This window comes from Lycium barbarum, chromosome 12 (assembly GCF_019175385.1).
Source record: "Lycium barbarum isolate Lr01 chromosome 12, ASM1917538v2, whole genome shotgun sequence".
Classification (NCBI taxonomy): domain Eukaryota; kingdom Viridiplantae; phylum Streptophyta; class Magnoliopsida; order Solanales; family Solanaceae; genus Lycium; species Lycium barbarum.
The window spans coordinates 50,931,401-50,946,013 of record NC_083348.1 but is presented as its reverse complement, the minus strand read 5'-3'; the positions used below and the strand labels follow the sequence as shown (position 1 = coordinate 50,946,013).

Genomic DNA, 14,613 nt, shown 5'->3' with positions numbered 1-14,613 from the left:
ACCCCGTAGGCCATGACTAGTGCCCGATCTGGGCACTCAAACGCATTCTCGTATATGGCAGAAGCCGACAAGGCTTTATTTCAAATTTAGCTAATTTTTAGAAAAATTTCGGCAGAGTTTCCTTTGTTTTACGGCCTATCCCATATATCCTGCACGCAGAAAATACCAACAAAGGCCACACAGGGCCAACAAAGCAACATTTAAATATATGCGGACCGGCCGCAGCGGCGAATGGGATCGCCCAAACACAACATAAGCACCCAACTGTACAGAAAGATCCCAGCCCACAAACATGTCCACAGACCTCTAACAGACCGACAGAATCATATGACGGGACAGGGCCCCGCCGTACCCATGAACGAGAAATATACATATATAGAAGTGACAGACTATACCAAAAGATGGCTCTGAATAAAAGAGCGCTCCAAAAATAGCAGAATGAGATCCTAAGCAGACGGATCAGCAAACCTGTCGTCGGTACCTGCGCGGCATGAAAACGCAGCCCCCGAAGAAAGGGGGTCAGTACGAAATATGTACTGAATATGTCACACCCTGATCTTACTAGGGTGTGATGGGCACCCGACCCCACATACGGAGCCGAGCGAACCCTCAGACTCTGATTCCATACATAAATTTTTTATTTTTTTTTTTGAATTTTGAAAGTCAATTACGAACAAAATACATGTTGTGCTTTCGAAATCTTCTGCTTACTATTTCCAGAATTTAACAAATCTGTAATTATACAAAATTTATTATATAGCACACCAAATCGCATATCGGCTGATGGAGCCGCTTACAGACTGACTATCACTACCCACGACGCTGTCTGCAAAGTCTCTAATAATGATCAGACATCACAACATACATACCCTGACTCGGCAGTACTCCTGGAGGAAATGGAGCCCGCCAATCCGTTGGGCCATCTTCAGCTCATCTCGGTTAACCATTTGTGGGTACCTGCGCGGCATGAAACGCAGCCCCCGAAGAACAGGGGGTCAGTACGGATATGTACTGAGTATGTAAGGCATGAGTAGAGAAAACGAAACCATGACTGATATAGACAGAACAACATACAAAAGCTTATTCAGAAATATCAAACACTTATCGTTTTTCTTTTCCAGACACGAATCATACTTACTCACCTCATATACTAGACAGATTACAGAACGTACAAATTGTTTAAATGACTTCATATAGCAGACGGAATACAGAATATACGGAAGGTCAGAATACTTACTCTCCAACGTAAGTCATACGTATCAGGATCGGATATCGTATCATATACGCGGCAACCCCGGGGACAAATAACACGCCGGGACAAGTGCCATATCATACAAACGATAACCTCGGGGACAAATAGCACGCCGAGGGACGGTCACATCATATCATATGCATGGTGGCCTCGGGGACAGATAACACGCCGAGGTACCGATGAACAGTGCCAATGAATGCGCACGATAGCATAGGAACGTGGCTGCCACTCCTGCCTTTGGCGCCACAGCACATCTAACTTCCAGAAGTTTTTCTCCGATCTCCGTCACACATCACACATAACCACGGTACCCGGGGGCGGACAGATAACACAGCACCCCGAGCCCGGACACATCATACTTCGTAACATAACCTCGGTAACCGGGGACGGACAGATAACACGGTACCCCGGAACCGGACACATCATACTTCAGAATTCATATATGGAACCCGGCCCTCAACAGAGGACTCGACGAACCATCCGCACGATACATACCGGCCCGGGACTCGGCGAAGGAAGTCATAACATATGCACGAGCAGAGTCGTGAAGAATCAAATGCGAATAACTCAAGCTCAATAAGTTAATCAAACGTGTTCTCAGAATGTCCATACAGATCACTTATTACAGATTACTTTATGTCAAATTACTTTTAACAGAATATTTCTCTCAAAGTACTTATCGCTCTGTAATCATTTCAGAAGCTTTTCTTGGAAAACCAAAGCTGTAATTAGGTTAACTACCTTTTAGACATGATTGTGGATCAAACCAAATAGAACTCTTGGAATCATACGTACGTCGGAACATTTAAGTCAGAATAAATATATCAAAAGGGTTATGCCAGGATACTTAATTCCACATATTTATATCGGAATGTTCAGATCCGAGTACCTACTTGTATCGGAATTTCTCATATCGGAACACTTATGCCAAATACTTACGTCAGAACATTTGTGTTGGCATGATCAGCCCAGAAGGTTTACATCAAAATACTTAGATCACGATTCGCCTATCAGGCTCATTTGACACTTAAGTTAGGGAAAACATACAGATCACAGACAGACTCAGAATTTCAGAATGGAGTAACCTCAAGATACATATCATATCATATCCTACATGGCTCTAGGGCATGCCAAGGAAAGAAAGGTAAGCCTCACATACCTGAGTGACGACAAACTAGTTGCCCTTACGCATCCAACTTGTTTGCTTACATGCAAGAGAGTTTATCCATCTTGTCAATCTACGTCCAAAAGGATTCATTCATTCGTTAGACTCGTTGTCACATACTTGCCTTAACCTTTCAAACACGTTTACTTATGTTCTGCCGGAATTTCGGCAGCATCTCCCCTGTAAATCTACCAACCCCGAGAATAAGGCTCGGCCCCAAATCAACAACAACCCAACCAACAAGCAAACTATAGCATCATTAATCAATTCAAGAATACGTTTTAACATTAAGCGCTCTTTTTACATAATCCAACAACGTTCGCAATATTTCAACTAATATCAACGTTTATACATTCGATTACTAATCCAAGACCATTCAATCGATATTCAAGAATGCTTTAAACAATTCACACAATTCTCCAAACAATCCAATAACGCATCATAGAACCCGAAATCTTCCAACTTCCATAGGAGCCATCACAACACATTTCTTTCTTCAAAGTTCACAAACTACACCAACAAACCATACTTTAACAACATTATTATCATAATTACAAGAAACTACACTTGATTCAAATTAGCTTCCAAAACAGCCCACAACAATTACGACACCAACTAGGATCATTAAACTCTCATTTACATCACATAACCCACAACACAATAACCCAAACATACTAAATAAATTAGTTCATTCTTAGACATGCAAAACAGTCCATTTTCGGCCAGCCCCTTCAACACACAAATTCCATGATTTTTCATTCATTCCACACTCCACAACATATACAACAATCAAATAACATTGAATAAAATTTGTTCATCATGTTTACACCAAGGAGACATACACACGGCCTCAACTTCCAACACACAACATCCTTATTTTCATGAGTTTTACCTATTCCAACACATAACAACATGTTTCAACATCCATAAAACACACAAGAAAGGATTGAATCTTACCTTCTCCACTCTATTCTTCCACATGGCTAGAAGTGTTTCCTTGCAAGATAAATGGTTTTCTCATTCCAACAACTACTCCATATGATAAAGGACCTTCCAATTGGTATGAAAGCTTGAAGAAAACAATTTTCCATGAACAATTTATGGGGCTGGTTCGGCCAGCCCCTATTTCCGTTTCCATCTTCTTTTTTTTTTTTTTTTTTGTTCTTTGTTTTCTTTCCTTTCTTTCTAATTCTCCAACTTTTAAATAAAAGATGAACAAGTCATCTTCCCATATTTGCACCCTAGTCCCTCAATTATGGTCACATGCCCCCTTTCTTTCTCTTCTAGACTTTTCTTCCAATTTCTTGATTTTTCTTGAATTGTTTTACTTGGTCAAAGAAGACCAAGTGTCTTCTCCCCCTTTTTTTTTGCCTTATTTGGTCAAAGAAGACAAAATATTTTTCCATGGTACACTTTAGCCCCTCACTTAATATGAAATGGCCACATGCTTCTTTCTTTATTTCCTAGAGAATTCTTCCATTTTCTTGTATACTTGTGAAATTACCATTTTACCCCTAGCCTTCCACATTATTTCCATTGACCACTTTGCGAATTCCCATTTTTATCCTTAACCTTTCTCAATATTTCCATGCAATAATATTCATAAATAATATTCATAACCAATTTGTGCATTAAAATAATTTTCAAAAATGGTCTTGCCCATGACTTTCCACGACGACTCCGGAATTTCCAATCGTACAAGATACGGGCTATAACATTCTCCCCCCCTTTAGAACATTCGTCCTCGAATGTTCAACTGACCTTGTGGGGTCTTGTAGCACTTCGGGAGGGGGTTCCTTCATATTTGCCCTCTTTCTCCATGTCCATTCTATATCAGTTATCCTACTTTCCTTGTCATCAAACTTTTGGATCTTTTCATGAGTCCTCATTCCATGTCATGGGTTTCTTTTATAGCTGCTCTCTCCATCATGCTCGTTCCTTATCCTTTACCTTATCTTCCTTGTAACCGAACTCCTCGACCTTTCATGAGTCACTGCTCCATGTCATAGGTTTTTCTAACTCACTGTGTCACCTCATTATCCTTATTCTTTCCGAGTTCTTCCTTTTCTATTTTTGTCTTGTCACCGTACCTTAACGGAAACCATGTCTTAGTACGCAATCCTTACTTAACAATTCAATGCAGCCGTAGGCTATTTCTTTTCCTCAGATCTATCTCTTAGTGTATTCTTTGTTATTTCGCTTCTACTCTTCTCCTAAGTATTCTTGCGACACGCCGACGTATTTTAATCTCTGGTTCCAAGCTAATAGATTTCCTTCTCTGACACTTGATAGTGTTGCAATTTCTTTTTAGGTCTAGTATAGTATGATCTCCCCCCCCCCCCCCCCCCTTTAGGGGCTCCTTGTATACTAACCGTCTTCGAGTACCTTCCTCTTCTTGTTATTTCTTCATATGAATTCGAAAGTTCGTGAATTATTCCTTTGTTTAATTAACGCCTTCCTTGTCATAGTGTTGGTAACTGGAACTCCGAGATTCACATATACAATCATTTTGAAATATCCTATATCCTCACATATATAAATATGTGCTTACTATCAGCTAACCCACAAAGTGTGTCCAAATGTTGTTCAAGCCTATCCTAATTCTAAGGCTGTAATGTACTCCCTGTCTTTTTATCGAGCTAATCCACCTCGTATTACGCGTCCTCCTAAGGCTCCCAGCCATCCCATATAATCTAGTTTTCCTTAAAATACCCTAGCTTTTAATTCGACTCTTACGTCTCAATTGATAAAATTTCTCACCAACTTCCCAGGGGGTCACCCATCGTAGAATTGCTCCCACCTGAGCACGCTTAATCCAAAAACTTCGTTGAAATTCGGTGTCTTAATGCTGATATTTGTGCGTCAGCTCCCTCACACGACCTTTATTACTTGTTCTGGGGCAAGTCGAAGTCTTACAGATTCCGGAACATTTTCGTAGCACGTCTTTTCTTTTGTAATTACCGTTTTACCCTTTCGGTTCCCGATGTTTATCTTCCGCCTGTGTGTATGGCTACCCCCTATCTTGGGCTTCCAAATTCACAATAGTAACGTTCACACCTCCGTTGCCATACCAAATCCATGACCTTTTTGTGGAACAACGCATCTCACCTATTACCGGTTCGCAACATTTCCTTTCCACGCGTCTTCGTGTTAGGCGTAGCCAATCTTACAGAATCTCCTTTGCCATTCTTACTTTTTACAGTCTGTACGTAACAATTATCGACGATACTTTACAGAACATACGGCTGTGTGACATATTCCAGCCATTCAAAATTTCCTGTCCCAAGTAACAGAACAAATACCCCAACTTACCTCTGTGTCTTACCATATCGTCATCCGTCTTTTTCTGTTGCCATTGGATGTCTGCGAAAATTAGCTGTTAGTATCAGGAATCTCATTTCCTATGGCTTGGCTCTATCGCACGATCTGAGACAGAAAGAAGGTCAACATTTCCTAGATGCCCCGCAGCCTCCTGTTTATAAATGTGGCCGGCTTCACACCCATAAACAGGACTCTACTGGACACGACTTTGCAGACAACCCTTGGACCGACCTGCTCTGATACCACTTTGTCACACCCGGATCTTACTAGGGTGTGATGGGCACCCGACCCCACATACGGAGCCAAGCGAACCCTCAGACTCTGATTCCATACATAAATTTTTTTTTTTTTTTTTTGAATTTTGAAAGTCAATTACGAACAAAATACATGTTGTGCTTTCGAAATCTTCTGCTTACTATTTCCAGAATTTAACAAATCTGTAATTATACAAAATTTATTATATAGCACACCAAATCGCATATCGGCTGATGGAGCCGCTTACAGACTGACTATCACTACCCACGACGCTGTCTGCAAAGTCTCTAATACTGATCAGACATCACAACATACATACCCTGACTCGGCAGTACTCCTGGAGGAAATGGAGCCCGCCAATCCGTTGGGCCATCTTCAGCTCATCTCGTCTAACCATTTGTGGGTACCTGCGCGGCATGAAACGCAGCCCCCGAAGAACAGGGGGTCAGTACGGATATGTACTGAGTATGTAAGGCATGAGTACAGAAAACGAAACCATGACTGATATAGACAGAACAACATACAAAAGCTTATTCAGAAATATCAAACACTTATCGTTTTTCTTTTCCAGACACGAATCATACTTACTCACCTCGTATACTAGACAGATTACAGAACGTACAAATTGTTTAAATGACATCATATAGCAGACGGAATACAGAATATACGGAAGGTCAGAATACTTACTCTCCAACGTAAGTCATACGTATCAGGATCGGATATCGTATCATATACGCGGCAACCCCGGGGACAAATAACACGCCGGGACAAGTGCCATATCATAAAGACGATAACCTCGGGGACAAATAGCACGCCGAGGGACGGTCACATCATATCATATGCATGGTGGCCTCGGGGACAGATAACACGCCGAGGTACCGATGAACAGTGCCAATGAATGCGCACGATAGCATAGGAACGTGGCTGCCACTCCTGCCTTTGGCGCCACAGCACATCTAACTTCCAGAAGTTTTTCTCCGATCTCCGTCACACATCACACATAACCACGGTTCCCGGGGGCGGACAGATAACACAGCACCCCGAGCCCGGACACATCATACTTCGTAACATAACCTCGGTAACCGGGGACGGACAGATAACACGGTACCCCGGAACCGGACACATCATACTTCAGAATTCATATATGGAACCCGGCCATCAACAGAGGACTCGGCGAACCATCCGCACGATACATACCGGCCCGGGACTCGGCGAAGGAAGTCATAACATATGCACGAGCAGAGTCGTGAAGAATCAAATGCGCATAACTCAAGCTCAATAAGTTAATCAAACGTATTCTCAGAATGTCCATACAGATCACTTATTACAGATTACTTTATGTCAAATTACTTTTAACAGAATATTTCTCTCAAAGTACTTATCGCTTTTACTCAATCAGAATACATGTTCCAAATTGCTTGCATCGGATTACCCATAACCGACTACTTATGTCCGAATACATATATCAAAAGGGTTATGAGGAATACTTATAGACATGTGGGGGTCCAGAACGAGTTTCGGGTCAATCGGAGTTAGTATACAAAAGTTACGAGCGTTCGAAGTACAGATCGCTCTGTAATCATTTCAGAAGCTTTTCTTGGAAAACCAAAGCCGTAATTAGGTTAACTAACTTTTAGACATGATTGTGGATCAAACCAAATAGAACTCTTGGAATCATACGTACGTCGGAACACTTAAGTCAGAATAAATATATCAAAAGGGTTATGCCAGGATACTTAATTCCACATATTTATATCGGAATGTTCAGATCAGAGTACCTACTTGTATCGGAATTTCACATATCGGAACACTTATGCCAAATACTTACGTCAGAACATTTGTGTTGGCATGATTAGCCCAGAAGGTTTACATCAAAATACTTAGATCACGATTCGCCTATCAGGCTCATTTGACACTTAAGTTAGGGAAAACATACAGATCACAGACAGACTCAGAATTTCAGAATGGAGTAAGCTCAAGATACCTAAGATATCATATCCTACATGGCTCTAGGGCATGCCAAGGAAAGAAAGGTAAGCCTCACATACCTGAGTGACGACAAACTAGTTGCGCTTACGCATCCAACTTGTTTGCTTACATGCAAGAGAGTTTATCCATCTTGTCAATCTACGTCCAAAAGGATTCATTCATTCGTTAGACTCGTTGTCACATACTTGCCTTAACCTTTCAAACACGTTTACTTATCTTCTGCCGGAATTTCGGCAGCATCTCCCCTGTAAATCTACCAACCCCGAGAATAAGGCTCGGCCCCAAATCAACAACAACCCAACCAACAAGCAAACTATAGCATCATTAATCAATTCAAGAATACGTTTTAACATTAAGCGCTCTTTTTACATAATCCAACAACGTTCGCAATATTTCAACTAATATCAACGTTTATACATTCGATTACTAATCCAAGACCATTCAATCGATATTCAAGAATGCTTTAAACAATTCACACAATTCTCCAAACAATCCAATAACGCACCATAGAACCCGAAATCTTCCAACTTCCATAGGAGCCATCACAACACATTTCTTTCTTCAAAGTTCACAAACTACACCAACAAACCATACTTTAACAACATTATTATCATAATTACAAGAAACTACACTTGATTCAAATTAGCTTCCAAAACAGCCCACAACAATTACGACACCAACTAGGATCATTAAACTCTCATTTACATCACATAACCCACAACACAATAACCCAAACATACTAAATAAATTAGTTCATTCTTAGACATGCAAAACAGTCCATTTTCGGCCAGCCCCTTCAACACACAAATTCCATGATTTTTCATTCATTCCACACTCCACAACATATACAACAATCAAATAACATTGAATAAAATTTGTTCATCATGTTTACACCAAGGAGACATACACACGGCCTCAACTTCCAACACACAACATCCTTATTTTCATGAGTTTTACCTATTCCAACACATAACAACATGTTTCAACATCCATAAAACACACAAGAAAGGATTGAATCTTACCTTCTCCACTCTATTCTTCCACATGGCTAGAAGTGTTTCCTTGCAAGATAAATGGTTTTCTCATTCCAACAACTACTCCATATGATAAAGGACCTTCCAATTGGTATGAAAGCTTGAAGAAAACAATTTTCCATGAACAATTTATGGGGCTGGTTCGGCCAGCCCCTATTTCCGTTTCCATCTTTTTTTTTTTTTTTTGTTCTTTGTTTTCTTTCCTTTCTTTCTAATTCTCCAACTTTTAAATAAAAGATGAACAAGTCATCTTCTCATATTTGCACCCTAGTCCCTCAATTATGGTCACATGCCCCCTTTCTTTCTCTTCTAGACTTTTCTTCCAATTTCTTGATTTTTCTTGAATTGTTTTACTTGGTCAAAGAAGACCAAGTGTCTTCTCCCCCTTTTTTTTTGCCTTATTTGGTCAAAGAAGACCAAATATTTTTCCATGGTACACTTTAGCCCCTCACTTAATATGAAATGGCCACATGCTTCTTTCTTTATTTCCTAGAGAATTCTTCCATTTTCTTGAATACTTGTGAAATTACCATTTTACCCCTAGCCTTCCACATTATTTCCATTGACCACTTTGCGAATTCCCATTTTTATCCTTAACCTTTCTCAATATTTCCATGCAATAATATTCATAAATAATATTCATAACCAATTTGTGCATTAAAATAATTTTCAAAAATGGTCTCGCCCTTGACTTTCCACGACGACTCCGGAATTTCCAATCGTACAAGATACGGGCTATAACAGAATATGTAAAGCCTGAGTTGCAGAAACAAAATCATAATTGGTGCAGAACATACAGAAAGTAAACGGAAAATCCAAAGTATCAGATACATATTTCCAAAACATGCACAGTGTGTACAGGACATATGTCATATCAAATCCGGCCCCTGCCAAGGGACTCGGCAGACAGAACGTGGCCACCCTCCCGACGCTGGTGCCACAACACAGAAGAATCAGAATAGGGGCATAACCCCGTAACATAACATATCATATCAGATGGCCATAGTAAATCATAGCGTACATGGCACAGCATACTCCACAAACCCATGTACGCGTATACCTGCCCCCTCACATCGAGGCACGGCGAACAATGCAGAGGATCACGCTTGACAACATATCCTGGCCCGGGCTCAGTGTGGGAAACATTGGGGCATCCACGAATGGAGTAGTGACAGACTAATGCAAGTAAAATATCATGAATGTTTCCATAGACTCGATGAGGCATATCAAAGACAAACCGATCCAATGAAGCCGGAAGGAATCATAGTAAATGAGTTTCGAGTATCAAAACAATTTATCAGACTTAATGGAATATTTAAAACCATATTCGTTAGGTAATTAAAAGGGTAGTTGAAACGTTTCTTTCAAAAATCGTTCGAAAAGGAGACTTTAGTACATTAAGGGTGAAACCGGGAATAGCGGGCCCACCTCGGAACAAGCAAGGCGGTGGGCTCAAATTACGCCCTTTAAGCTTATGGGGTCACCTATAAAGGTTCTACGGACATTCTATAGCTTTTCAAGGAGTTTAGAGAAAGTCTGCATATTTTCAGGAAAAGCATATCAAAATGGTTCAATTCTACTGAAGGAAAAACTGAGATTTTCTCTTGCGGATTCCGATGGCCGAGAAGGTCTTTTGAGGCCCGAATCCGATCCTAAAACACTTAGACATGCCAAAAGAAGGATCGGGGTAGCTTTACATACCTTTCAAGCTCCTTACGCCTTTCCAAACTCACTTCCCGTTTCGTCAAAAATCTGCAAATGGTCAAGTTTACCAATTGTAAGTTATAGATGCTACAAATTCAATTCAACTCTTATTTGTCTACCGAAATTTCGGCAGCACTTCCCCTATACATATAGCACCCCCGAGAATTCAACTCGGCTGACAATCTTCAACAACAACCCAAACAACAACATCAACATCAACAACAAACACTAGAAACACAATATGGCACAACTAGTTCTACTTGCCGACATAATGCCATAACCTTCATTTCAACTTCAATTTCCAACCAATTTCAATGATTTCACATGCATTACCAAACTAGACCATCCCAACATAGTTTAGAAGCGGTTCATATGGTTTCCTTAAATTATACACACGATATACATAATATACAAACTTTCTGCCAAAGTCGTAAATCATTCAAAACTTCTAATCTTTGGCATACATATTCATAATATGTTTCTAGCTTCCAACTTCATCAATACTCATCATAATTTGCAACTTAATAACTTCACTTTCATAATGTCGTAAAATCGTTCTAAAACGACATAAACTTCTACATTCCATTTCAAAGCAACCTCATATCATTTTACTTTCATTTATTTGCAAGAATCACAATAACACAACTAACACACTAAACAAACTTAATCCATTTCCATCCCACACACTCCATACCACACGGCCAAACACCCCACTACCAATTTCTATCAAATTCATTCAACTTTCATTCCCAACATGCATTTCACCACAACCACAACTAGAATATAACATAAATTCAACACATTATAGGTATACAATCCACACATACTCACGGCTACATATACATACCACACACCCACTTTGCAAACTTCCATTTCTCCATACAATCAACTCATTTCTACATACTACAACATAAACATGACTTCATAACACAATAAAAAGAGATGAATTCTTACCTTTTTCCCTAGTCTTCTTCACTTGAGTGAATGGTCACTTTGATGAAATTAATGCTCCTCTCTCCAAACCAACTACACCAAGTTGAAAAGGGCACTCACTTTAGTAGGAATCCAACAAGAACAAAATTTTAGAAGCAAGATTTTTGGTAGCAAATTTTCTATGGCCAAGCCGAACCCTCCCCTCTTTTTCTCTTGTTTTTGCTTTGTTCTTTCATGAATCTTCTAAGGGATGAAGATTGTGTAATATATGATATATACACTATGGTCCCTTAGTTAATTTTTTTTGCACATGGGAAAAATTAATACAACATGGGCTTGGGCCACTAAGTTGGCCGGCCACCCTTCATCCTTAGGCCTAATTTTTCTTTCAATTATTTGGGCCCAATGGATTATAATTCCCGTTTTGTAATTCCCGAAACTAATTTTCGAAATCCCAAATTTACCCTTAGCGTTCCTCGACACTTCCATATTAATATTCTTTCATAACAACTCAAGGGTTACATAAATTCAATTATGACCTTATTTCATACAAGTCCAAATTATTTCCAATTTTCCAAAGGTGGGAAAACACGGGATATAACATTCCCGATGACCACTCATCCTCCCGAATGGCTAGGCATAAGCACACCGGAATATGAAATTCCCGGTGACCACTCATCCTCCCGAATGGCTAGGAGTAAACACATCAACAGAGTTCAAAGCTTAAAAGCCGAATTACAATTCATCTTAAAGCAGTCACATCACCATTTACCATTAAGGTTCGTTATGCCATATCGTAAAGATAAATCATTCCAATCAATGTTTTGAAAACATACAACTTCTTTACAAAGATTTCCATGTCCTAATTCACCAATGGGAATGTCATTACCAACTCTTAACTAGCATTACTAAGCATCTCTCATAGAGGAAAACATTCATAATATCTTATACATAAATAGAGTTTATTACAATCTAGGTTTAATGTGGGTTTGTCCCTCACACACATTAACCACCGTTTAAAACATGAATTAGAGTTCAAGGAACATGAAAAGATTGCTTTTCATTTGATTCATTAAAGGATCTTGAAGTTAAATCCATCCTTAAATTACTTCCAAAACAGTCCACTATACCTTCAGATGCCAATGCTTGTATACACTTCTTTATTTCCGTATATCCATAGTATAACAACAACAAAATATTGTCATAAAACAGTCACGAAAATCATATAAAACAGCCCCAAAATATTGTCACAAAACAGCCACGAAATCATCTAAAACAGCCCCCAAATATATCCTCACAAAACAGCCCGGTATACGCTTTGTATACAATATCTTCATACACTTTATTCTCTCAATTTCAAGAACAACAACTTATCAACAACATCAACAATTATTTTATATCAATATCCAAATAATCCTATCCATTTAATCATACCAAAACAGCCCCCAAGTCATTTGGTATCCAAAAATTTTAATCGAACTTTCAATGTCATTTTCTCTATTCTAACTCGTCAAATCTATCAATGATAAGGATAAAAACATCATTAAAATCTTAGACATACCTTATATGAGCAGCCACCACGAAAATAACTTCCCCCAAGTTCAATGTTTTAGCTTAGAACGACGGCAACAACTTGTTCTACACTTTATCCTTCACGAGCCTCGGGATTCGGGGCCTTGAACTTGATCGATTCTCCACTTTCTCTCTCTAAATCTCCTCTCTCTCTCTCTCTCTATAAAATTCTGAATGTTTGGTAGCGGAAATGTGGCTGCTAGGGCTGAACATTTCCCTTAAATACCAAGGGAAATGGGCCTGACCCGGTTTTGAATTGGGTTGGGCAAATAGCTTGACCTTTCTATCTTAAAACGTCAATATCTCCTGATCCCGATGTCACCTGGAGGCCCACGACCTATGGTTGGAAAGATATTTCAAAGGGCTACAACTTAATCAAGGAAGTCTTTCCAAATTCCCAAAGAATAATGGGGTTATGGCCTCCCAAAGTCAGATCGCCTGAAAACGTACTGTTTTCACCTGTGTTACGCCCCAAGGGACGGTCCGTAACACGTGTTACGGCCCGTAACTTGGAGCGTAACACTGACCAAATTTCCAGTGAGGTTCTGGAAATTTTTGGGACGTTACGGCCCCAAGGGACGGTCCGTAACGCAGACCAAATTTCCAGTGCGGACAGGCTTCAATAAAATGGGCATAACGCTTTGCACAGATGTCCGTTTGACCCCCATAATATACCGTTGGAAAGCTATTTCAAAGATCTACAACTTTTATTTCTGGGGTTTTTTCAAAATTCGCAACACATTTTCACTAAAGGCGCCCAGAAGACAGACCTACCAAAACTTAGGTGAATTTAAGAGCCCTTAAGAACTTCGATTGTTGGTTTGACTTCTAAACGACCATTCTCCACCCGAATTCATCAAGAATGGTTTCATATAGATACAATATCATCTTAACACTAGATTTTTACATATTCACACCTAGTTCAAATTTACGGGGTGTTACATTATCCCCCCCCCTTAAGATCATTCGTCCCCGAATGAAAGTCATAGCTTAAGATTCTTCACTAGACCTCAAATTTCAAAATTCTCAGTAGTGCTTTTTTTTTTTATGTGGTAAGATATCACAAACAAAACTCATATAATGCTTTAAGAGAACATATAGTTACAATACCTGTGCCCACGTTATCAGGGTCTTCAGCCGCCTCTCTACGAGTAAAACTATAAAGTCGAGCTTGTCCCCTATTAGCGATGTTAGCAACCACTTTACTAGCCTCATTACCATGAGCATTAGGAGTGTTGTTGACATTACCATCATGTGAATTATTCCGCTGGCTAGAAGAGTTAGCCATTTCACGAAGCCACTTCCTACAATATTTCTTGATATGACCCCTTATACCACAATGGTGACAAATAGGATCGTTCCATCCAGATGCTTGTCGGTTACTACCG

General features: G+C 39.8%; 1 long non-coding RNA gene across 1 annotated transcript; it reads right to left on the bottom strand.

The window, feature by feature from the left end:
• Nucleotides 1–290: 290 nt before the first annotated feature.
• Nucleotides 291–11,718, bottom strand: LOC132621999 (uncharacterized). The gene is made up of 3 exons (XR_009575786.1): nt 11,675–11,718; nt 10,718–10,768; nt 291–481 (listed from the first exon to the last, which is right to left on the bottom strand). It is a non-coding gene; the product is annotated as an uncharacterized LOC132621999 (long non-coding RNA).
• Nucleotides 11,719–14,613: the final 2,895 nt, after the last annotated feature.